A 25,970-nucleotide genomic window follows, 5' to 3' on the forward strand; every position below is an offset into this window, starting at 1 on the left:
AAACTTTGCATTAAGCCCGAGACCAGGTACCCCAGCCATGGCCCCGGTGAGGAGTTTCTTGCAGCCCTGCTTTCTCTGTACCTTGCCAGGGGGGACCCTCTCCAGGCCCCCTCCTTGTAGACCCTTATTTTTTCTCATTCATCCTGAACCCTAATTTTATATTGAGCTCTGAGCTAAGGGCATACATATCTGGCATCTTCTCTCTGCTCCTATGGGAGATGGCACAGCAAGGTAATCTTGATGCTGCTTTTTCTCTGTGATAGGGGATGAAAGGATTCCTGCTGCTCTTCCTCCTCCTCTTCCACTCCAGCAGGAGATGACAGGGGTCACAGCATGAAATAGGGCAGTGGGGGTGACTGTCACAGTGTATACAGGCTTTGGATTGATGTGACCCAGATTTGTATGGTTTGCCTCCTCCCCTATTGTGCTTCTCCACGATGAGGCAAGAGGTTGGATTCAGACCATCTCCTCTCCTGAGGTGGCCATGGGTCACATTACCTATGGCCTTTATTAAGAAAGCAGGGCCCGAAACCTGCCTCCCTGCATCGCCAGAACAAGCTGTGGCTGCACTGGGTAGGATTGAAACAGGTATAAGCAAACACAAATTACTTTTCTGAGGTCCTGAGGCTCACTTTGCCACTTGGAATATCCTTGGAAGCAATCCAGCCAAACTCTTGGTTGTAGCAGCGTTGTGTTGACAAAGTGATATGATTTTGCTTGCTAAAATAACAGTCAAAAGATCGTTAGTGGTAGTGATGGTTGTGAAAGTAGTCTTTGGGGAAACCTTCTGGTTGTGGGGACAGGCGTAGCAGTGTTTGGAGGAGGGAAGAACATCCAGACCGATTTCTAGAAGTATATTTGTATTTCTAGGAAAACCTCACAATCAGTCGATCTTCAACTTACCTTATTTCACAGTGGTTTTAGAGTATAGATGGTGCTCTGCAACATCCCCCCCCCCCTCCCCCCCCTTTGTGTGTGTGTGTGCATGCATGCACATGGGTGTTTCTACAGGAGTGCTGTCTTATAAAGCAATTAGTGTTTATTGACATTCTGCATCTGAAGCTGCTTCTTTTGGGCGTTTGAACCGATTTCATGCTTTCTGGCATGTGCAGATCCTTTAGTGTGAGCCCAACCAACCCTTTGTGTGCGACCACCTTGCGGCTCTGCCTGCCCAGGGTGCAAAGGCAGCACCGTGTCAACATGGTGCCATGGCAGGGTGAGGATGGGGGTTCCCCTTGTGCAGGTGCTCCTGGCTCGCTTGTGTGAAGCCATCCAATACGAGCCTAGACACATGCTGCCTTGCAGCTGTGGGCCCAGGGCGGGCAGGATCCTGACGTTCTTTGCTTTGCTTGCATTAAAAGCAGGGAAAAAGGGGAACTTCACCATCCTGCCTGGCCGGTGGTGTGATCGGCAGCCAGGTCTGTTTTGTACACACGCTCTTGGATGACCGTTTTGTAGAAGGTTCTGTGGAGGAAGGTGCATCACGCATTTCAGTGGTCTGATTTATTTGGTTGTGTTTTATTTGATCGGTTTTTCTCCTCAGCTCTTCCCTCATGTTCTCCCAAATGCTAGGGAAGTCCTACGTTTCTCTTTGCTATGTATGTTTGACAAATGTGTTTCAGATTACTTGGTAGCCTTTTGAAAAGAAGGGTTGAGCTTCTGTGACTATTCTAATTTTTTTTTTCCTTATAGATAAAAGTATTAAAAGATACTGTTGGTTGCCTGAATAGTAGAGCTTATGCAGAGAAGGGGATTTACTCTTCAGTATCTCAGCAATGTATCTTGGTTTAATTATTCAGTTAAGTCCTTTGTGAAATATAAGCATGGTTGCATAAAAAAAAGATATTCTATCTGGCCATCTTGAATCTTAAGGAAAGATGGTATGGTTTTGGGTGTGTTAAAAATAACAGAATTTTCTTTTTCTATTTGCAGAGATTATGGTAAAGCTTAAATCAGATCATTCAGAATTAGATACCTGAAACCAGGCAGAGTTTCAGACCCAAATTTCTTAGATAAATGGAAGATATATTGCAATTATCTCATGTATTTTCATGAACTCTTATATTCTCCCTGTCTTATAAAAGTATATCAGGAAATGTAGTAAGAGTGATTTCTATATGCAAGTTTACTTGCACAAAAATAAGGCAAATCCTGTGGGCTGTAGTTTGCTTTTAGAATTTAAGGCCAATTCAAGAAATCCAGGTACCCTTTGGTTTCAGTGAGTCTGAGCTTGAGAACGAACATCAAGGTCTCCTCATTTCGGTGCCCATCCATTTTTATTTTTAACTCTTGAGGAACAAAGTGTACATTTCAAGTGATTCTTCCAGAGCTGCCCGAGACTTCTGGCTTTCCTTGTTCACACCAGCTGCTGGCAGGTTTTAAGGGGTGTGTGTGTATTTCTGTTTGAAGAAGCTATTATAGATATTGGTGACAGCTGGGCTTTGAAATGTTCTTTGCACCCAGCATGAAGTGCATGGGGGCAGAGGGTCGTTACAAACATTTACAGACCGTACTTGCTTCATGTCTTCGTCTTCTAACAACAGCCTGTCTGAGCTGGGGAAAATAGAGGACTTCCTCGTGGTCCGCTAAAAGTGATCTAGTCGTTAAAGTCTGGGATTGGAGCGACTTGTTTATGATGCTAGGCTTGATTAATCAATCAAATTTAGGTTTCATCTCTCTGTGGCTGCCAGAGGGGTGTCAAAACTCATGTGATTTCCACCCCCCAGAGGCTTCCATGGGTATCTTTCCTTTTTTGCAGTGTTAGTTGCTTAAGTTAGAAAACATGAGGCTGTATGTTTTGAAGGTAAGACTTGCCAATTATGAAGCTGGGTGATCTTCTCTCCATTACTAGTTTAATGTGCCGTACATTCCTCAGCAGAGTAATTGAATGCAGCGTTTTATGTTTAGTCACATGCAATCAGATAAGTTTGTAATAGGAAGAGGTTTGTGTTTGTAGAAGAGATTTGTGTTTGTAGATGCTTTATCTGCTCTGGGTGTAAACTGAACAGCCAGAAGTCTGTACAGACAAAGCTCTCCAAGCCCCATGCAGTTACTCTGGACAATTTCCAGCACGTGTGGAGAACATTATACCCTACATATGTCATGATTCTACAAAAACCGATTGCAAGTTCCTGAACCGGCCATTTGCATAAACTGAAAACTGCTGGATTGTCAAACCAGTGACCTCAGCTGTAACCCTTACGGCCCTGCGTGTGCATCTGTAGTGTGGGATCTTCCTGATATACCACAGTGGTCACAATGCTGTGCCTGTGCTCTTGAGAGAGTGCTTTAGCATGGGCTGTAGAACCTTTCCATATGAGCTGGCAATTACTGGCTGCTTTACTGCGAAGCCTTAATCCAAACCTGGGTGTTAATCACACACACTACCCCCCCCCCCCCCCCCTTTTTCTTTTCTTATATGAAAGCTTGTAACTTCCGTTATTTTAACTCTTAGGCTTTTAATTTGGACAAGGATTGTACTATCTAGGTGGCTAAGACTTGAACTTTCCTTGACTTTGATCAACTTCAATGTGTTTTATTCATACTATCAAAAAAAGCAGAGGTGCACTTATTCTTAGATATAACAAAAGTTGATTGCAGACAAAATGTCTTTCCTTTTATCCCCCTTGGGATTTTCAGAATGTTTTGCAGGAGCGAGCTTTTATTTGACTTTCTGAGTGTTGGAAGAATCACAGGGTAGAATCTCTGGATGCCACAGATCTGCCAGGCCTTGGTGTCTTTAGTTCGTGCTGGACGTTCAGTGTTACAGATGTGTACTTTAAAACTCCGTGGTTTCAGGCTGGAATGCCTGCTTATGTTGATTTTCTTGCAAGGTTACAGAAGGGCCTGCTACACACATGTGCATGCATGCATATACATGCGCACACAAATGCACACAGTATGATCGAGAACTGGTATTTATAGTAACACTATATAAAAAGTATAAACATAGGAATAAGAAATGGCATGAGGACATATTTTCATGAGAATAGACTTGCATGCCTGATGTGTGTATATGAAGCTTTCTGTACTTAATCTTAGCTACTGTGTTGGATCTCTTTTCTTTTCTTTCCTTTTTTTTTTTTTTTTTTTTTTTGTGCTTAACAAGGCTTAAGTCTGGGTTTTGCCTTTTGGCTGTTAAAACTGCAATTGACAAAGGAACAACGAAATATACTGCCAAGGGTGGCTTTGCCTTCTGTTGACACAATTTGCCTTCCTTTTTGCAGCATCGAAGTTGAATAAATGTTGTTTCTCATGGCTGTGTTTCTAGAAGCGCACACCAGGTTGTGTTTCTGCTGTAGAAAGTTTTTTAGTCAGGAGACATCCTGACAGAAATTTTGGATTTCTTCCAGTCACTGAAGAGCTCATGGTGCCTAACTGGGATTTATTGTAACCGAACAGGAGAAATTCCGGAATGTAGGACCAGGATGCTGTATAACAGCGTTGTTTTCTGTCATCTTAACGGTCATTTGAGCCTGAATTAAAGCAGTATCTATGAGTGTCTGCGAGACATAATATAGTATGAATGAATTGTTTTAAAAGACCTATTATTATAGTTTTATTTTTTATCAGTGCATTACATAAAGTTACTAAGCGCTCCTGTCCTATTATTTTCTTTATTTCAGGCTTGAGTTGCAGGGCAGTACGTAGTTTGACACTCCTGAAGTAGGAGTGTGAAAGGGATTGAAGGATTTACATGGAGGATACTGAACTCCCCTCCTTTCTGCTCCAGGAAAGAGAGGTGAGTGAATTATCGGATCACTTGTAATTAACTCGGTCCTTGCTTCAGAAAGTCTTTAGTCAAAACAGGAAGATATGATTCAGAAGGCTGTATGCAAGAATGGGAGGAATTGCAGATACTACAGATACACCTCTTAATTACAAACATCAGCCTTCAGAGTTTTTTGTTCCTGTTCAACCATAAGAGGGTTTCTGTAAAGTGGAGTGAGTTTTCTGTAAATCCCATTCTCCCCCTGCAACTCTTTCCCATGTAGAACGTTTTATATTTAGAAGCTTTTTTGCCCAATGTCAAAGAAGTCTGAAATGACACAATTAATTTAGCCTTCCTTGAAGCAGTTCTGAGTACGGCTGCCACTGAAAAAGGGCTCGAGGTGGAGCTGTATTAGTCCCCTGCCAGGTATTTGTTAGTGAAAGGGGCAGGTCAGCACCAGCACCACGTGGGTCCATCTGCGCCTGTGAGAGCCGAGGGGATGTGCGAGTTCGTTCCAGCAGCTGCAAACCCAGTGTGGGTCTCTCCCTGCCTCCCCCCCTCCCTGCTTCCCTGCCCTCCAGGGGAAGAGAGAAACGAGGGGCCAACCCCAGTGGGGGAGAGATGGGAGGAGGCTTCAGGTTGTCTTTCTTAGACCCTACTGTGGGTACACAGGTCCATCATTAGACAAGGGCACATGAGTTTTATGTGGAAATTAAATCTCAACATTCTTGGTTCTTTGAACGTTGGGAGTACCTAGCATATACTGCCTTCAGGCACTGACCAGTGAGTAAGGTCCATGGTGCTTAGAACCATCTACCAAAAATAAGTAGATGCAGTTCTTGTTGGAAAAACACAAGGTGTTGGAGCCCTGGCTTCTGGCAGGGCGGTCTCACTTCGGCATCTATACAGACCCATCAGGAGCGTGTATATGGTCCTGTGTGGTTACCAATGCTGAGCAGTGCATAATAGGACAAGCTTTTGATTGCAGGTATTGCTGACCAGACAGCTCTTGTGCCATGCTGTGACACAAGAAATAGTTAAGCACTAGTAAAAGTGAGCTGTAATGCTGGCAGAGTAGCAGCAATATTTTTTGGTATTGATTTAAACCTCCTTGTAACAGATTAATTTTGTCCATTTAAGTCATGTGTAGGGCTGAAACTTGTAGCTTAGATTCATGTTGTCTATTTAAACAGGGTGCAGAGCTGCACCATCCAGGGCAGCTTGGAATGACCTCCTGAGTCTTCCTTTTAAGCATACTGGGGGAAAGCCATACCAAAAAAAAAAAAAAAAAAAAAAAATCTGGATGGGACTCTGCCATCTTCAGAGGGCCAGAACCGAGATGTTGCCACACTGCTTAGAACCCTGCAGCCCAAAGGAGATGCCTGGGGGGATGTAGGAAGGAAAGAGGAGGACATGGTTGTGTTGGAGGTGTCAGGGAGGAAGTCTGAGGCTTTGCCTGAAGCAGAAACCGGCAGCTGGTGCAGGTGTGTGCTGCGAGGAAGGGGAGCTACGCAGCGAGGTGGAGCGGGCTGCAGTGAGCTGTGGAGGCTTGGAGGGGGACAAGGGGCAGCAGCAGGGCACAGCGGGTGTCAGGGCTGTGTCAGAGCATCTGGAGTGCAGTGACCGAAGGAGGGAAACAAATGGGAGTAGTAACTTTTGTGGCTTCTCCAGAACGAAGAGTGGGATGAAAGGATGCAATAGTGAAGTGGGTGGGAATATTTCTGTTGAATTGTGTATAACAAACTTTTTTTTTTTTCCCCCCTCCAGAGTTGTTTCTTGGTGGGCTGTACTTGAGAGGAAGTATGAGAGAGTCTCCCCTGCAGCTGGTCAGAGAAAAAAGGTAAAGACAAAGTTGGGGAACCAAAAAATTAGACCTTTCTGAATAAGAGGAAAGAACAAAGGGATGAAAACTGTGCAGACAATAATGAGAAAACAAGTGTTTTGAGGGGGATTTTTGGAAGTTGATGGGAAAGCAGGAGTCTGCATCAGGAAAGACACGGTGGTAAGATTCAGTTTCCAGGTTTCTCATTTTTGTTTACCAGGATACTGTGAATGGCAGCTCTTATCTGAGGGAGGGAAAAATCAACTTTCTTCAGCAAGGAAATGAATAAGCTCACTAGATTTGCTTGCATGCTCAAAGAATGCTTTAATGTTAGTGTGGGAAAACAATACAAACATTTTGATAGTACTTTCTATATTTTCTGTTTTTCGAAGAGGGGACTGCCTATGGTCACACAACTGAGTAACCATGAGCCTGCAAACCCGTAGCCAGGGGTATTGTGGTGCTGTCTAAAAACGTGGTCTGTTTTTTCCTATCTTTCATATACTGGCTTGCTTAGAAAAAATAATGTTTAAAAACTTTGAAGTCTGTCATAAGGAAGTCTAGTTATATGCTGGCCTGCATATTCACTGCTGAGGGTAAGATTTAAATGGTTGTAAATGTATTAAAGGTTCAGGACTGCATGACTAGCATTTGTCCTGTAGGTGGGCTGTCACTCGGTGAGATACAGCTCCTGCCTGAAACCAGAGCAGGTCTGAAGCTGCCCTAATAGCTCATATATTGGCATAGTCTTTCAAAACAATGATCAGCTTGGCAAGGTACAGAGCACTCCGTGCTGCTGGTTGTATTTGGTTTTACCTTGTGCCATCTTTTCCTTTGGCTACAACTGTGCTTGCAAAGTGTTTGTGCTATATTTCTTTTATCAGGAGTCTAGAGGTGCCAAACTTATGCAAGAAAAGTACTTGTTACATGCATCTGTCCTCATGCAGTCCCTATGTGGTGTCACGTGGAGCTGTTTCCTGTTCTAGCAATTGCTTAAATATGTTGGTAACATTTCCTTCCAGCAGGGCATTATGTTTTCCTGGACATCCCATCATCTTCCTTTTTCAACTCTGGTCTGGGTCAGTCTGAGGGCTTGGTGAACATGTCCTGTTGTCCCAGGTACCTGGTAGCGGTGAGAAGGAGATGCTGATGACCGAGCTGCAGTATGGGCAGGCTTGGGGTTCCCAAGCACTGTGGCACAGCGAGGGTAGAGCTTGTCCAGCTGTGGCCATCCTGACCTTTCAGGGAGCATCGCACTTACCCTGTCCGTGCTGCTAAGCTGCCGTCCCCTCGTACGGCAGGGCTGGTGCTTGTGAGGCCGACACCAGAGCAACATTGGCTGTGTGTTTGCAGCTTCCCACTGCTGGAAGCAAGTGTTGGAAACCTCCCTTTATGCCTAGGAACATTTCCATTCCTGGATGTGCTAGCTAAGGAGCTTGTCTTCCATATGGGTTGCCTGGCCTTGTTGCTCTGTGCCTGTTTCTAAGCCTGTACATTCATTAATTTTATTTCTTTTCAAAACCTCTCAAAACGTAGGTAGAGCAAGCATTCCATTGTATCTGTAAAGATGCTGACCTAGCATCAAATGGAAGAGTATGATGAAGTGATAAATGTTTCAAGCCCATGGCCTTTTATCTCTGGTCCACCCCCACCCCCACCCCCTTTTTTTTTGTTTTTAATGCTTCTCAAACTTAAGTGATTGAAAAGTTTTCCAGATCTGATAACTGCTAAGATTTCAAGTGAAACTTTTGGCTCCTATCCCGGCATGAGATCATACAAAGCTGAATTTGTACCAGAGTTTGAAAAGAAAATGAAAACACATTACTGATAATTTCTTTCAGAGATTTTTCAGCTTTGCCAGGCAAAAGCTTGGTCATTGGTTAACTTCCATGTACCAGTATCAAGATTTCTGAGTACATGTGTGTATATATACATTTTCTCCACTAATAATGCATTTGATTTATACTCTTTTGATCTTTTATCCTTGCTAGCAAGACTCCTGGGATTTTTTTATTTTTTTATTTTTTTATTAATAGAGGCTTTAAAATCTAGTGTTACTGAGAAAACTCACTATAAGAGAGAGGATGTACTGCAGCCCTGGCTCTGTCCCAGAATTACCTTAAACCAAAATAGAGCTAAGGTATCTCTTCTTTCACCTGTCTTTTTGCTTTTTTTATGTCCGATTGCTGTGATAGGCGTCAGTGAAAGCAATGGAGCAATGGCCTTGAATGTGTGCATACCTATAAGGGTAAAAGTGTGTCAGCTGCGTGTGTTTTCTGGGTCTCCTGTAAAATGAGGTAACTAATGCCTGAAGTTAGGACTTCAGGTTACCGAACAGGGCTGAACTTCAAGGTTGCAAACCCAAGCAATTGTAGGCTATAAAATTCTACAATTAAAGCTACTTGTTCATCCCTTTAGTAAATTTTCATTTTGATTGCCTTTAATTACAGGATTGTGTACTATTATTTTTTTTTTTCCTACAAGGCCTGCATATTTTTCAGTGCACTGCATGGCTAATGCTTAATGAGTGGGTAGGTTGTTGATGTTTTGTTTGTCACTGTTTTTTGTATGGCCTTATTTGCTGCGTGGTTGGCAGATGGTGCGCTGAATACAGAACACCTCACTTCCTCGTGGAGGGTTTCATGGCGTTAACACCAGAAAAAGTTACTGATTTTTCAATCAGTCCTAACAGGGAGCACAAAAGAAGATATATATATATATATTTAACCAAACTCTCAGCCTTGATTTAATTTTCTGGGAGGAGATGGTTACAACACAGTCACCTTGATGGACGACTTTAGTGGAGGAACTGGCAGGCTGTGCCGGCTCCGTCTCCTGACTCTCCTTTCTGTAGCAGCAGACAGCAGCGGGTCAAAGTTCGTGGTGGGGCACAAGGTATCTCCAAAACTGAAGGAATTTGGTGGAGATGTAAACAGCTCCAGCCCACCAATGTTTGCATCTCTCTGTTGTTGATTGTACATAGGAACATAGACTTGCCGTACTGGAAATCCTCTTCAGTGATCGCAGGTAACCATGCAGTAGAGCTTTTGCCCAGCCAGCCTAGAGTGCTCCCTCAGCAACCTGCTCTCCAGCGTTCAGTGCCTATTTAAGACCTGATGGAAACAAGCAGAGCTTCCAAACCTACAATAAGCTGCAGGAAGAGAACACCCTTCATCTGGTTTCTGTCTTTGAGACTGTAAGTTCTTCAGGCTGGAGACAGCGCCTTCCCACATGTCGATAAAGCATTTCAAGCACTACATTAGTATAAACACCAGTGGATGAGCTCATCATATATCAAACAACATAATTAAATCAGTGCTTTATTCACTGTCTGTGTCTCATTATGGCTGCCTCCTAGGTCACACTGTAGCCTTGAAGATCATGTAGGAACTCGAATGTTGTAACAGCCCTCACAGAAACATTTGCTTTGAAGTTGGTGCTATTCATTTAGAAACCATTCTTTAGGAAAAATATACTTTTGTAAACTCTGGTCCTATTTTTGAAAAGCCATGTAAAAGGGAAACACTTATTATTGATTTTTGTCATAAATTGCCATGCATGAATATCAGCCCGCAGCCGCCGATCACGTGATTGTGATGGGATTTCTTGATTGATTAGAGGTCTGAAAGCAGTCGAGCGGATGATGTATTAGAAAGAACCCAGTTTCTCAGAGGGGAACATGAGCTTGAAGTGCTGCTTGCCAAGTAACCAGACTTTGGGCATCAGCATAAGACTGGCAGTTTTAGAATTTAAGTGATGCTTACTTTTGTCTGCTACTTTAAAGTGCGCTCCCTTTAAAATGATGTAAGAAAATATTTTAAGTGGGATCCTCCTTCCCCCTTTCACAGTGCTGATACCCACACTTTGAATGTCATGTTATATCAGCACTTATATGTGTTTTATACTAATAGATCCTTGTGTATGTTTTACAAGGAAGTAGGCTACCAATTTTGTCTGAGCAATAAGGTACTTGAAAGTCTGAAGTCATAATCATAGATATGCACGTAAGCCTCGTGCCTCACCAAGTATGATGCCTTGGGCATGTGTTATTGCTTGCCTATGCCATAATTACTGTACACATGTAGCTACAGGAATATACCCATATGGTTTTCCTACTGTAAACTTTAAGGTGACTTGCTAATCTAGGCCAGTACTCAGAAAGAAGGGCTGGTCTGAGATCTTAATAATTACAAAGCTGGCATACAAATTTCGGCATTAAGGCTCTCCCAGATCCACTTGAAATCAGGTTACATTCATATTCTGTTTTATTTTTTGAATGGCAGCCTGACAGCATGCAAAGTTGTGATGTTGTTGCTTGACCTGCTCTCTCCCAGCCTTGCTAGCAAGGGAAAAAGAGGGAAAGATACTTAGGGTTTATATTCTCTTGCCTTTGCCATAAATGAAGGAGACTCCCCCCCCCCCCCCCCCCCCCGCCGCCCCCCCCCGGGTGAGTTCCCTGAATGAATTAATATTAACTGATAAATTTACTGGACTAAACCGTGTTCTTCCTTCCTAATATTTATATATTTCTCTCAAGTGCTTTTCCTCGGTACCAATAGCGATGGCACAGAACGGTGAGTTGATGCTATGTGTTATGGGCTGCTGTTTGCTAAATTTGAGCCCCAAAGCAGGAAAGCGACGAGAGATCAAAGGCGGCTTTTTAGTGTTCTGCAGGACAGGCGGGCTCCAGAAATCAGACATGAAAGCAAAGTTGTGCAGCTCACCCAAACAGCCACATTGAAGGTGCAGGGCATCTGTCAGCTGGGGCTCCTCTGGGATGCTCTCCAAAGCACTTCCACGAACCTGCTGCTGCAAAGATGGGAGGTGGTGGTGGGGGATGGTAATGAGGAGGAAGGACTTGCTGGGTCCTGCTGGAGGTTGGAGTCAGTAGCTCCTGCTAGGTAGCTCCCCTGCTGGGAAGAGCAGCTCTCCTGGCAGGGTAGGAGAGCTGTGGGAGGGCAGGGAAGGCTACTTGCCCACAGGCTAGAGCTGGAAATCACCTGGCTCCTGCTCAGCTGGTGAAACAACAGCAAGGAGAATAGTCTGTTATCCTGCCTAAAGATGAGTGCCTTCATGTGGTTCTGGGGTGCTAGAGAGGAGTTGCTTCTGAGAACCCTGCTGTCCCTAGCCTTTTCTTGTTTTCTTCTTCAATAACATCATCTGAGCAGGGTTTTTTTTTTTAATAAAAAAATCATTGGTAGACAACAGAAATACAGGATGCTCCATACCAAAATTTCCAGTGTCTTCAAAAACTGACTTTAATTTTATTATGTTGCCTGAGTGGCTTGATTGTTGATGGGTTAGGCACTTGGTAAACCTCCTAATAAAAAGAATAAGGACTTTTTACTGGGTTTACACACTTTTTTTATGTCTTTGTTCATGTTCTGTTATTTTGCTGTGATTGTTTTTTAAAATAGCTAGAGTCAAACAAAAGTGGTAAACCCTAATTTAGAGGTGTTAGCAAGAGCTGGCTCACTCTGATAAGGGTCAGCCAGGCTTCACTGGTTCTGTATTATAATCCACTACCCACTGTGGTTTATCCTTTCCGAATATTACTCTTCTGTTATACTTGCTATCATCTCTGTACAGATGATAGCTTAATACTTGCAAACGACCTAAATACGATGAACAGCAAGCCATAAAAACTCTAAAATCATATCCCTATGGGAAGAGAAGGGCAAGACTGGCAAACTTGTTTTTCTTAGGACAAGTGTGAACAAGTGTTGGATGTAAAGAAAAAGGATCTTTTTTTTGTTTGCTACTTTTTTCTTTTTTCCTTTGCTATGGGGGCAAATTCTCATTTCTGTTTGCAGTCATCCAGCTTAGGTGTGTTGAGTGCAGGGCCTATTTGCTTGTACACAGCACGTGTTACACAATGCCTGCAATACACAGTGATGTACAGCTTTCAACAGGGAGCCAGCTCGGAGCACAGGCGGAGCAAGCTCGAGTCTGTCTGTACCTGCCTGCGTAAAGAGATCCTTAGAAGAAAGCAGACACCCCCATTTTCTCCTTATTACTGCATTACACCAGAGGCAAATGCTCTAATTAAAATTTGCAGTTAGCAGTGGATTGTTCTAACTGCTGTAAATTTCAGTCATGTTAAGACTTCCTGGCGGTGGGAGGAGAGGCACAGGGAACCGCTCAGCGCAAACAAGGGCTCTTGCGTAGCTGCCTATCGCAGCCCAGCCCCTCTCTCCCATATGTTTTGTTAAAGCATCACCTATGGCACCTTGTAGCAGGGAAATTGCTAAACAGTTCAAGAGAAAACGTGACTAATGCTGTATAGCGGAGAAGCAAAGATCTGTCGTTTATTTTAAGAGGATCTAGCCATATCCCGCTTTCTCCTAGGCAGGGAGTGGGGAAAGGTGCTTGACAAAGCTCAAAGCAGCCTTGCTGTTGCCTTTGTGCCAGCATGTTGCTTCCATCGGTCTGACACAGTGGGAAAAACTGGGAACTTGGATAACAAGGATGGTAAGATGAAGAAATAGGAATTTTGATAAAGGCATTAGAGAAAGGTTTTGCATATCTAACAACTAGAGAAATAGAAACTTGGAAAATGACTAGTTTTCTGAATGGGTCCCGTTTTTTACCTTCTCGGTCAGTGTGTTTATTTACTTTGGCTGTCCTGATGGCGACTCAAGTACTGTGCCAGGTTAGACTTCTGCTTACTTTTATGAGCTGGATGGCTGAAAATATCTTCCTTCCAAATATTTATTTGCTATCCTACACTGTGCTGTTTCCACTGCTCACCTAGACTGAGGAAGAATGCCCAGTTAATTTTCTTCCTGGAATGGGAGGACATGATCATATGGGAGCTATCAAAAGAGGTGCAGCCTGGCATGTTTTTACCTTTTCCCTTCTACAAGGGTGCTTTTCTTTTGGGCAGGCTGGGCAGAAAGCTGCGGGTCTGGACGTGCTCTTTCTTGTTGAGCATCGTTTAGCAGCCTGTGTTTGGGATGGAAGAGCAGAGTTGATGGGGTCGTATTCACATGGAGCCCCTGCTTCCTGTCGCACTGAGTTTGACCTAACATAAGCAGCTGACATAACATCACTGTGGGTGTTGCCAGCATTTTCTTCATTTAATATTAAATTTGGGGGGAGAAAAAAAAATTAATACATGTTTTCTTTTAAAAAGGAAAAAGAAAACCCCAAAGGATCTTGGCTGGCTCTGCATGCCCTATAGGTATGTCTGGTTGGTTTTGATGAGCGAGGTGCTGTCCTCCTGTTTACCTCTCTCAAAGGAAGTGTCTGTTGACATAGTCTGTGTTTCAATCATCTTTATTATACAGCACTCTGGGAAGCCTTTGGGCAAGTGGAGCCAGCCATAAAAGCAGTTTTCTTGGTCACAAAGAGAGACGAGCCTGACCAGACACCCACAGTTCGTATGTCTTTATTTGCAGAGATCTGTGCCCCGATAACCTCAGACCCCACAGCAGCTGAGGTCAGCTTAATTGGGGGTGCTGCGGGGGACGGCGGGCAGACTCTCAGTGGCTGCCATACCTGCCCTCTCACTGCAGCCATAAGGACCCGGCGGCACCGCCGGGGGGGCTGGGCTCCCTGACCAGCCTGTCTGGGGTTTCCTGCAGCAGGAGAGCTGTGGGGTGGGTATTACCAGGCTTAGAGGCAGCTCACAGGTGTCCTTCACCCCCCTCCTTCCTCCCTCCTACGTGTTTTCCATGCACGCTCTCACCATGGGGTGCTGCTCAGTGTTTGTTGCCCTCAGCATGGCTCAAACATTCACAAGATTTCACGTGCCATTACCAGGGTGAGGCTCATTCACTGAACGGCATCCAAAGCATTGCACAGTGCAGGTTTGTGTCCGGATAGTTGGTCCCTGCATTCAGTGGGGAACTGCTGCTGGTAAAGGTTGGCCATGTCATCAAAGCTGTCCGTTAATATTTACACGAGGAGAGAATTTTCAGATTGAAGTTTGCGTGTCAGGGCTGAACTGTCGTGGGTGAGAAAACTGTGGATGGTTTGCATGATGTTATAGCAGCATCCTGTATTATGCTCTTGTAAGTCTTTCAAATAGGTGAAGTTAGCTTTGGTTTGCCATATTTTCCTCTACTGCTCAGTGATGAGTTCCAGATTGGTGCTCATGAAAACAATGCTAGGCAAAAAGCATCCATCTTTTTGGGAAAAGGTTGGGCCCTGACCGGCCGCAATGTGCCCTCGAGGCCTCTTTCTCCAGATCCATGACTGCCTGGCACCTCTGAGGGGCTAAACCCATCCATCTTTCGAAAGAGGAATGGCTTTATACTGGTCTAATAGAGAGTAAGTTATAAACCTTCCCCACTCAAGATGTCTGCAGTACCAATGTGGAGCTTGATTTTATCTTGGATAGTTTGTACCATAAGACAGTTGCGATCTCTATCAAAAATTGTTACCCAGGAAGGTGGTTAAGAAACAGGGTATGAGTGACCCAGTCGTCAAGCATAAGGCACATCTTGTGGGGCATGGGGAGCTGCATAACAGCTAAATATTCAAATATCAATTAAAATAATTTACAGAGACATGCACTAATGATGAAAGCAGCTTGTGCCTTCATTGTAGTCAAAGATTTCAAGGCCAAATTCACTGCAAATATAAACAGTGGTGCAAATTATATGCTAGAGCCCAATTGTACCCCTGCAGGCTATAAATAACTCCTATTTTAAGTCACTGGGGGTTATTTGTCTCCTGTGGGAGAGACTGTAGTCTGTGGTGTAGCTGACCAGAAAATGGTTGTTAGTGATAAAGCGGTGTAATTTGCATTGATTTATTATTCATTGGCTGTACAGATCAAGTGCAGCTTACCCAGCAAGAGGGATTGACACCAGGTTCTTTTGTTGCTTAAACAAATGTCCCTGTTGAGTATAACTGAGCGATGCTATTGTAGCAGAGGGGAGTTTATTGCACACCTAGTTTGTAACTCTAAAACGTGTATCAGACTTCAGTAAGAGATGACTCCAAGCTTAATTTTGGTCTGTCACTGTAAACTAGGGCTGTAAACTATTAGAAGTAGGTGTATATAATGAAAAATAAAAGACGGTTCCTTGAATTTATCTAAATCCCCTGCATCTGATAACATGTGTATCCTGCTTTAGAATCTCTCGCCTTGCATCTAGCATCCTGCATCTGAAACAGAAGGTCTTTATTAGCTACAGAAAGGAGGAATTTGTGTTTAGTGTGGGTAAAATTAAGTTGAAGATAGCCCAAGATTGTTCTTGTAAGGCTTTCTTCTGAAAGTGTTGACTTCAGAGCTTCCAGGTATTATGAGACTTATTATGATTGACATGAGCACGATATTATCAGTGTCTACTTTGGTGTTCTTCTGAAAACTGTAGCTCTTGGCAGAAAACAACTGATAAAAACTGCTTGTTGAGTTTCTTTTCTTTTGCTCCTCACCTCTTAAGTCAGATTTCTATTTCTGGTGGTTGTGGAGAAAAACCTGGGAATACGAAGCAAATGCTTCTTCAAACTAAAAAAAGAGGAAGCAAAATAAAAAGGAAGAATATATCTATTTTAACTGTTATTTTTCGGTTAGTTTTGGGGGGAGGGAGAGTATTTTATGTTCAGGTTCATTATTTTTAAGTGTGTGTGGCCACCACTGCAGGTTTTGAACCATCCTGCTCTGTAATTCCACAGTGATTTTGGCTGCCAAAAAAATTGGTGGTAACACGGAGAGGAAAGCAATGCTGGAGGAAATCATCAGCAGCTTTCTGATGATTCATTTTGCTTTGTACATTGACATAGCATCAGCCTCCCTCCATGAGTCCCAGTTATGATCTGCCTTTGAATAAACACTCTGTGTCCTGCCACTGGCCGTTGTTCACACCCTGGTATGAACTTGCCAAAAGGAGTGCTGTAACTCTAAATTGCTCCTTTTGGGCCATTTTTTCTGGCAAAATCTGAATAAAATAATAATCTTGGAACTTAACTCTCCTCCTAAAAGAAGCATGTCCTGTCCATTTACAGCTGAACCATTTTTGCAGCATATTCCTTCACATTTTTGTTAAAGCTTAACAAAATTGTTTAGAGAGCTCTAGAGGCTGCACATCAATCTGATATAACCAGCTGATTAACGTGACTGATTTCTGCAGCAAATTTCTCTAATCACTTCTTATTTACAAACTGAGGTGGTTTTGTTTAAAGCAGCTATGCTGTGAGTGTTCATCCATCTCAAACGTTCATTCCTTGACTGAAGTAAGTTTAGGAAACACAAGTCTAATGAACCCCTGTGACAAACGGTGCCCATAAAAGAAGAGGTCATACACAAAGTCTCTGGTAGTGTTAATCCCTCGTGTCAACTCCTGCAGACGAAGTGAAAAAAAAAATAATTTTTTTTGAAGCTAGGAGAAAGGACATCATAGTGAGTGTAGGGAAATAAGAGAGAAACCAGTACTTCGAAGCCTGCAAGGAATTCCTGCAAGGAAGTGTGCAGGAAGCCAGGCAAGGCTGGATTTCCATTATCCAGGCTACTGGCTGACAGCTGGGGATTTGAAATAATCTATAGCTTTTTTTGGGGGAACTTATTTAGACCTTGTAGACTTACTCTACTGGGAAATAGAGTGGTTCCCTTGTTAGAAAGAAGGTAAAATTATCTAGTCTGTCTTCTTAGGCACTGAGCCGGCGTCTCTGCTGTGATGCATCGTGCTTTTACATAGTGCAAGTACTGAATCCTTCTGCGTGTTTATTCTGTTGGTAAATATAATCCTAACTGGTATTACACAAACAGTTTCCAATAATAAATACAAGAAATATTTAGCAGCTGTGTCCCCCTGTAGGGAACTCAGTAGGACAGATGTCCACGGGTACTGGGATGCAGTGGAAGCCAAGTCTATGCACTGTATAGACAAGTCAGTATAACTCCGTTGAATTGTAGCACGGCAGGAGTGGCTCCAAGGAGGTTTCAGATGGCCAGGTCTGTTACACAGGGTGTCAGCAAAAGCTGTGGCATGCTAGGCAAGGTCGGTTTTGGTGGGGGGAAGTAATCATATAAGTGGATATATGAATATGTCATTCAATATTTAAGGACCACTGAGAATCTATTAGTCATCTTCAGCAGTCACCATGCCTTTTAATTTTTAAAGGAGGCATGTTTTCCCTACACTTTTATGACAATTTTTTGTTTCCTTCTAATGCTCTGTACATCTGGGAGGATATTCTACATATGGCTTTCAGAGTAGGAATAATTCTGCAGGTTTCCCTTTATTCTCTGTACCTTCTATTCTGATCACTCAGCTATGTTTGTACTTGAGTCCTGCCTGAGGAAAATCTAAGTTTTTTCCCAGTGGTGGTGGTGCTATTTTTTCTACACTTATGTTACAGATCAGAATTCTGTCCAATATCACCTTCAGTTTGACTTTTAGCTTCTCTTGCAAAAAGTTGTCTGGTGTTTTTGGATATTTGTGGATTTCGGAAGAAAAGGCATTTCTCATCCGTATGTACTGCTAAAGCTTTTGCCAAGACTCGTGTCACCTTATGATTCTCTCTCTGCCATGTTATTTTCCTGGTTTTGGCATGTGCTTCCTTGTTCTGTTAATATCCCTTTAGAGTGCTCTTACAAGAGGTCTTCTGATCACATCACCTTTAACTTTATACTTTTCTCTTTAGATTTCCCTTTATTTTCCACTACCTTAAACAAAAATCAACTTTATTTTTAAAGCTCTTAGCAGTCCACCTCTAGCTGTAATTCGTACAGTCTTTGGACACTGATTCGTGCTCTCCCTTGGCCCCTGACGCCTGCCTGCTTCCCTCCCGGATTCGGTGTTTTAAAGTGGTGCTTCAGTGTTTGTGCTCTTTCATAGGAGAAACCCATCAGGATATGCAGGTCTCTCCCCAGTTCTACTTTTGCCATGATATCTGCAGAAAATTTGGATGCTGGTGATCAGAATTCGTTCAGTCCCTAGAGAAGGCCCATAGGTGAGGCGGGCAGATGGAATGAAAGCTTGGGCTGTGTTTCTACTGGGATCTATTTGATAAAATAGAATATTTGTTAAGGGATGGTCTACATCACTGTGTGGGGTAGTAGCCTTTGATACTGAGTCTGTTACAGCAGTTAAATATGTCAGGAAATGATGGGAAAAGGTCTGAAGATACTCATACAATATTAATGCCTGGCTTTAGTCTGTAGGAAGTGGAAAAGGGAGAAGATAGAATAATAAATAATGGAAGGACAGCAAGAAAAAAAGGGAGGGATAGAAATGATAGGGACATTAATTGGACAAACAGGACAGTTAAAAGGTTTGTGCCTATAACCTGACAAGGCAATTGGTTGTGGGCCAGTTAGAAACAAAAAAAAAAGGTTTGTACTTCAGTACCAGGTCTATAGGATAGAGGAATCTAAAAAAACAGTGAAGACAAATGTAGGGAAGAATATTATTCTGCTATGCATCTAATCTTGCTGAAAAAGTAGTATTTAGTTGTTGTGTTCAGGAAGAACAGAAAAAAGAAGGTAGTAGGCTGTCCATGAGTGTTAATTATGTGAAAGATCATTAAAAAAGAACCAAAACAGACCAAAACACACATACACAAAACAACCAAAACCCAACCAGCTGACACACAACAGGAAAGGACATAATGAGTACTAGAGTATCTGTTCTGGTTTTAGCAGCCAATGGTGAGATCATAGATGATCTAAACATGAGAAATAACTTCAGATCCAAGTGATCAGGAATTGATTTAATTGAAATGACGGGAGGATGAAAAGTATGCCCTTAATTAAAAATTGCCTTTGCAAGACAGCAAACCTGAGTCTGTCAAACCATTAGCAAAGCAAGCCAGCTGCACTGGAGAGCTCAGAGGCCTGAACAGTGCAGAAACTGGAAGTTTTTACAAGTACTCCAGCAGCCTGGATTTGGTGTCCCAAGGGAGGAGAAAAAGTTATCGGGGAAAGGCTGACAGAAATGCCAGAATTCAGGCTGAATGGAAGCTAGCAAGGAATGTTTAGACACAGAGAAAAAGGATGTTGAGCCATATAAAAAAGTTCCAAACAGCAGGAGGGCTATTTTGTAGTGGTGCTGCTTGTGCAGGGATTAAGTTAGATGTAGCCTCAGTGTAAAAAAACACACAAACAAAGAAACCCAAACAAAAAACCAAACCCAACCAACCAACCAACAAAAAAACCCCAAACCACCACAGCACACCCATCACACATCACCTCAAAGAAACCTTCATGGTGACCATCAGGAGAGAAAAATCTGAATGTGGTGGAAGCAAAGCTTCAGTATCACAGTACTCCTGAATTGCATGGAAGTAGCTAACCTTGTACCCCCTCATTCCTAAATTGAAGGTATGACTGCAAGGATTTTTAGCAAATCCTTCAGCACCCACTGTCTGTCTATGGGCTCCATGTTTTGTGCTTAATTGTGCCAGCTACCCGGAGCAGAAGTAATTTTGTGTTGTCACACCTCTGGGTGCTGTGGTTATTGAGGGTTGTTAGGTCAATTCAGGAAGGTTTAAAATATATAGACCTTAGAAAAAACTTAAAGAGGGTGTGAAAAGAACTTTAAGTGTGTGATGCCATGTTAGGAAACTAAGTCAAGGGTTTATTTGGAGTTTTTCTGATTGAACAGAGAAGGGGGAGATGAGTTCAGCAGTTGTGCCTTTTGTTCTCTGGCAGAAGGCCGTGGCATTTTTGGGACACTCAAGGGGAGAATGTTGTGAGGCTGGTTAGGATAAAGTACAGAGTGAGAGATTTAAGCTGCTGAGACTGGAAGAAAGGGGCTGAAAGGGAGTGGTTGGGCTTGATACTCGGGAGGAGAGAAGGAAAGTCACAAGTGACTTTGAACGTGCTGTTGTAAGCATTGAAATCCCAACGTTGGTATTGGTTGTAGAGAGAGGAGGAAGTTTTGTAGGGAAGGCGTTTAGTGTTAGGGCAAGTTAATTTATGTAGGTGACAAACCATAAAACTTGAAAATTTGGAAGGTAAAATGAAGCATGTGTGTAAGTGCAGAGTAGGTGGCTTAGAAGGGGAAAAGATGTGTCGGACAACATGGTTTCGTGACCTGCTCGGTCTGATTTAAGGCTCCTGGCCTGTACCCATCTCCTGTCCCTTACCACACATTCCTCCCCTTGCCCTCGTGTCAGATCACCTCAACATCCTTTGGCAATCTTGAAATGGTGTCTGAACCATCAGTGTGGAGGTGAGTGCTCAAGTTGTGACCTAAAGAGCTCACCCAACTGCTGAACTGAGCAGAGCAGCAGTGTGCCAGTGGCAGCGCTTTCAGAAGCACCCATCGATGTGGTGGGCTGCCCAGAAGAGAGAATGATCATTGACAAGAAAACCAGAGGCTGCTCTGAAACCTCCATGAGGATGAGATGTCAGAGTGATGGTGATGGTCAACAGTATCAAAAGAACCAGAAGGGCCAAGCAGGAGGGGGATAGAAGAAGATCCTTGAGATTTGCCCAGGAAGAGATCATGAATGACCCTGGCGAGAGCACTTTCATTCAAAGAGAAACAGCGGAAGCAGGGCTGGATGGGATCCAGTGTTCAGTTGGAGGAGAGGAAGTGAGTGGGTTGGCTTCAGCCTATGCTTGCAACAAGCTCGTAGATAAGGGAAAGGAGGAAAGGAGTAACTGCTGGGATAGGTGGGGCTGTCATCTTGTCGATGTCGGAAAGGGAGGACGGAGTGAGAAGATAAAGGGGCAAACAGGGACTAAGCTTGGCTGAAGCAGAAACATGCAGTTGAAGACAAATGGAAGAGGTTAAAGAATCTCAGATGAATATAGCTAAATAGTCTATAGGTTCTGTATGGTGATACATCAGCAAACTGGGGTTTGGTGGTTTTTTTTCTTTTTTTTTTGGTAGGAATTAGCAATTAGAGAATTCAGTTGGAAAAAAACAAAACCAGCAGCTTCATGCTTAATGAAAAATAAATTGGCCAAGCAAACTTTTTTCAGTTGTAACTGATGTGAAGCAGCAGCACATTGCTGCTTTCCTTTCCCTCTTTCCACCCCCACGGCCACGGCAGACAGCAGGGCATAGTGCCGACATGTGCTGGTGTTACAGTGGCTGCTACGGGGTTTGCTTGGCTCTGGAAAGCAAGCGGTGTGTCCAGGCTTCAGGGACCGCAACACCTAATTGTCTGGCTCTGGTCCAACTGCTGATCGACCCAATAAACTCTAATGAATCTGGATTCCTGCAGTCTGATTTGCTTCCTTTCCCCGTTATGTGCCTTTCTCAGTCCATGAAGAGCTGAAACCTGAGTGCTGGCTTTGACAAAGGGAGTGAGAGAGGGGGGAAGGAGGGGAAGAAAAGGCAGATAACAGCCGAATGTAATCAGTGTTTTATTACCATCCCCAGGAAGTGGGAATGGCTTTAAAAAAAAAAAATAGTAGTAGGTTGGAGCAAGGAAAGTTAGTTATGGTGAGGTTATTTGACAGGAAATTACAAAATACAAACAGACAGAAGAAACACATTTTAAAACAGGGTAGGAAATCTCAAGTTACTTCACTGTGTATATTGAAAAACCCCAAAGCAAAGACTGAAAATAGCAGTTTAAACAAAAGCTATCTTATCTGATAAAGGCATTTCAAGCACAAAAGGAAATTTATATATTGGGTTGACAGTCTTAAAATAAACTGATTGTCGCGATAAACACCATAGATTTAATTGTGGGAAAAAATTGGGTTCATTTGTATGACCTGCAGATACAGTAAATTCCCATGTAAATTCATTCCTTTCCTTTCTTTGCACATTTCTTGTCTCCTAAGCAGTGTTTATCAGTGTTTTCCAGAAATTGTAAAGGTAGATTTATGCATGTAGGACGAGACTGATAAATATGTGCATATTTTAAAGATTTCCATGCAGACCAGCTAGGATTAATTTCCTATGCTACTGTGTGAAAGCATGTTAATGGTACTTCAGCAAGTACCATTCAGATTCAGAAAGATTTTGGCAGAAATAGATTGTTTTGAGATGAGAGTGAAAATTCCAGTACCAGTGATCAGAATTATTATTTTATTCATCTCTTTGTTGGTATACTTATGATATGCTCTTGATTACTTGGTGTGCCTTTTCACTTTCTGTGTGGAAAGGAAACCGTTCTGTTACTGCATCACCTCCATCCTGAGTCTGTAAAGCACTTACAAGTGTGAGGAGAGCAGAACTTGCTGGTGTGGGTCTCTTGTAGCCCTGCTGTAGGTACCAAAGCTGCAAAGAACAGCAAGGAGGACCTTTCTGGTACCCAGACTGTCATGGAGTCTTCTGTTACCAACAAAGTTATCTTCAAAGGAAAGGTGCTGATTTTTTATTTTTTTTTTAAGCAAATGCTGCTCAATTGCCAGTGTTCTCCTTGCCATTTTTCTTTGAATTTTACTGCCAAGACTTTTAAATAAATATTGCATCCTTATAGATATGTGCCCTTCTAGTGAGATAGGTTATGTATTATAGGGTTGGTACAATCAGATTTGCTGGGCAGGAGGGAGCAGGAAGAAGGGGAAGAAGTAACTCAGTTGTGCAAATGATAAATTATTTCTGTTAAGAGATATCAAACACCATGAGGCAAATATCTTGCTTGCTCTTGACTGAAGCAGTAACAAGAAGCATTAAGGCGTTTATAGATACACCTGTCTGGAACTCTGCATTCCTCCCCTCTCCCTGCTCATCAGGCTGCGTATCTGACAGCGTGGCAGGCACATCTGTGACCTGGTGCCTCATCGTTCCTGCTCAGCCCTGGGACACATGTACTTTTGGGTTGCTTTTCCCAGTGAATTTGTCCTCTGTTCCTGTGACATGCTATTGCTCACACTGTTGAGCCTTCATCATCTATGAATACGGCACAATAAAGTCTGGTAAGAGGGCACTCGCTGAGGTGTTAGGAGTTAGTGATGCTTCTCCTCAGCTAAGGTGCAGCGTGGCATCGTTGTCGCTGAGTTAGGTAAGTGGTTGCTTTCATCTGCATTTTCTCTTTCCCTTTTACAGGTGATTCAGGTATGCCTGGAAAGCTCTTGAAGACCAGAGGGCTCAGAATTATCTGACCTCAGGAGGCTCAGAGCATCACTGAAGCCTAGCACAAAGGCGAGTTCACATCACCTTGCGTTGAGGGACACAAGACTACAAGGCCAGGTATGTCCTATTGCCGGAAACTCTTGCTAGGAGTCCTGTAAAACTGTCAAGATCTGATGGGTCCATAAGGGTTTTTGCTCTGTTTAACAAAGAAATATCACTTGTCGACGGACCATGAGGATCGGGTTGCAATATAAATATTCTGAACCTGTGATCGCTGAGTTTTGCACTCAAAATAAATAGAAGTGACACCTGTGCAGGAAAGAAGCTGATCTTTTTCCTATTGATTTATGACTTATTTAAGTGACCTCCTACTTTAACAGGATTTCATAAGTCAACTGGGAGACTTCGTGAGGGAAAGTTGTGGGAGGAAAGTAGCTTCCTCCTTAAGAGGAGGGCATTGGTGTTGCTATGAATCACTAATCCAAAACAGAGTATTTAAAAAGAAAGAAAGAAAGAAGCTGAAAGCAAATAAAATAAGAAATGGAGCTAAAATACCTTTCCAAGAAGCATGTATTGAGTCCATGGAAAAACTAGGAATAGAATCAGTCGTTCTTGACTGACTCATTTTTTTTTCTTGTTAGATTTCAGGTGTTGGATTTTTTTTTCTGAAACCTTCTACAGTTAATCCCCAATACAATTCTGAAATGTAGACATGGTACTGTTGTAGAAGGAGATCAATAAAATGTAGAGTCCCATAGCCAGCTCTCCAGAACGCTGTTGGAAGTAGTGGGAACTTGTGTTTTTCCCATCTGGTTTTTCAGCACTGATCAATACAGACTGTCATAGCTGATAGAAGATTTTCTTAGTGTTAAATAGCATGCTTGAAAATTAGCATCTCTGAAGAACACCAAGATCATTAAAAAAAATAAATTCTGGCTGTTTCTATGAAGTATCTCTAATAATCAACTTTCCTCTTTTTAAAATTGAGACATGTATGAATGAGATGTAAGGAGATGCCTTCAGCACAGGTGATCACGATGATACATCATTTTGGTTCTGTATTACTGCTATTTTATAACTATTATGTTACATATGCTGAAAAAGGAAAATGAAGTTGTGGAGATGCAAAGTTATGGCCCTATAACAATCCCTAGCAGAGGCTAATCCTGTCTGTGCCTGGGTAGCAAGCAAGTCCTTTGCTGATGGTGCATTAATGTTAGCTTTAACTTTTTAGCCAAAATAGAAAGCAGTCGCCAAAGTTAGGACACACAACCATTTTGAAAGTTTACTTTAACACAGTTTTACTGTATTTTGCCTTCATAATGATGTTAAAATGGATAGACTTTTTTTTACACTATTTTACATTAAACTGAAAGTGGGAAGACTACTTCAGGAAAATTCTGCTTGCTGTTTTTGAAAGGTATGTACATGAAGCTCATTGGGACTACTGGGAGTAGATAAAAGCTAGGTCAAAATATAAAGTTAGTCTTATCTTCCTGGCTGTGTTTATACGAGTTGCTTAAGCAAGTCTGTGCCATGGAGCGTGTTTTCTTGGTGACAGAACTGAGACTCTGTGTGTAGGTGACTGCCTTGAGATAAGAGCACACTGGTGAGAACCAGGGTAGGGACCCAGCTTCCCAACAAGACAGTGTTGTTCATGCCTAATCCCCTGGGAAGTGCTCCAATCATGAAAGGTGCTTCTGCAAGGCTGAAAGACCTACCAGCTGGATTTGGGGATTTGTAGGTCTGTTCAGCATTCTAAAATATGGCTCATTTATTGAACTCGTGTTCTTGCATCTCCGAAACTCCACTGTGAGTAAAGTTTGAACTAATTAACCAGGAAGAGATGTAAACCATATTCTTATCTGAACCATATGTTATCCTTGTAGTTTATCTGTACTTGTTTCCTTTGAAAACAATGAAGGCTGAACGTATATTTTGCATGTATATGGTTTTAGTTTTGCAATGTTTTTATGGTTTCCAAATATAGACAGTAGTGCAGTTTGTTTCAAGGTGTTTTGAATACAGTACATGGCACATTTCCAGCTTCTTTCTAATCAGTCACTGGCTGGCTTTCTTTAAAATTTAATTTAAAATATGAAGTGAGTATTTTGCAGAAGCAGTTAATACAGCCTCAGTCTAGGACTGCAGTCTCTAGAGATTGGGTGGTATTTGTGATCTTTGCTCCTGCAGAGGAAGAATTCTGTGAAATTGTGTTACTCCGTGTTACAAAACTCAGTTTCTTTTGAGCACTTACAGTTTGACTTTTTTTTAAGGGGGGAAGGTTGACAATAAAGTTGAATTTAATTTGAAGCTTCAGGAGACAGAAGTTTTACAAAAAATAAATCCATAAATGTATTTTTAAAAAATGCAAGGTATTCAGACCATTCTCCTTCCTCTTTTGTTGGCTGAATTAGCTTGAACGTTTGTGCATGAACAGTGTTACTGCACGTTCACAGTGATGAAAAGATTCTTCCTCCGGGGGCTTACTCAGTAGGGCCAC

General features: G+C 42.6%; 1 protein-coding gene across 3 annotated transcripts in view; it reads left to right on the forward strand.

Annotated features, from left to right (window-relative positions):
* LOC308061452 (uncharacterized protein) overlaps window positions 1–25,970 on the forward strand; it is a 296,800-nt gene that overhangs the window by 132,528 nt on the left and 138,302 nt on the right. The window contains exons 4-6 of one of the 3 annotated variants that reach the window (XR_013927234.1): window positions 4,626–4,741; window positions 6,479–6,713; window positions 23,441–23,584. The gene's annotated coding sequence lies outside the window, so the exon portion shown is untranslated. Of the gene's footprint in view, window positions 1–4,625; window positions 6,714–18,322; window positions 23,585–25,970 lie in introns of all 3 variants that reach the window. The other 2 variants (XR_013927233.1, XM_080381414.1) reach the window with 2 other exon arrangements.

Source organism: Falco punctatus (assembly GCF_963210335.1).
Source record: "Falco punctatus genome assembly, chromosome: 3".
In the NCBI taxonomy this organism is placed as follows: domain Eukaryota; kingdom Metazoa; phylum Chordata; class Aves; order Falconiformes; family Falconidae; genus Falco; species Falco punctatus.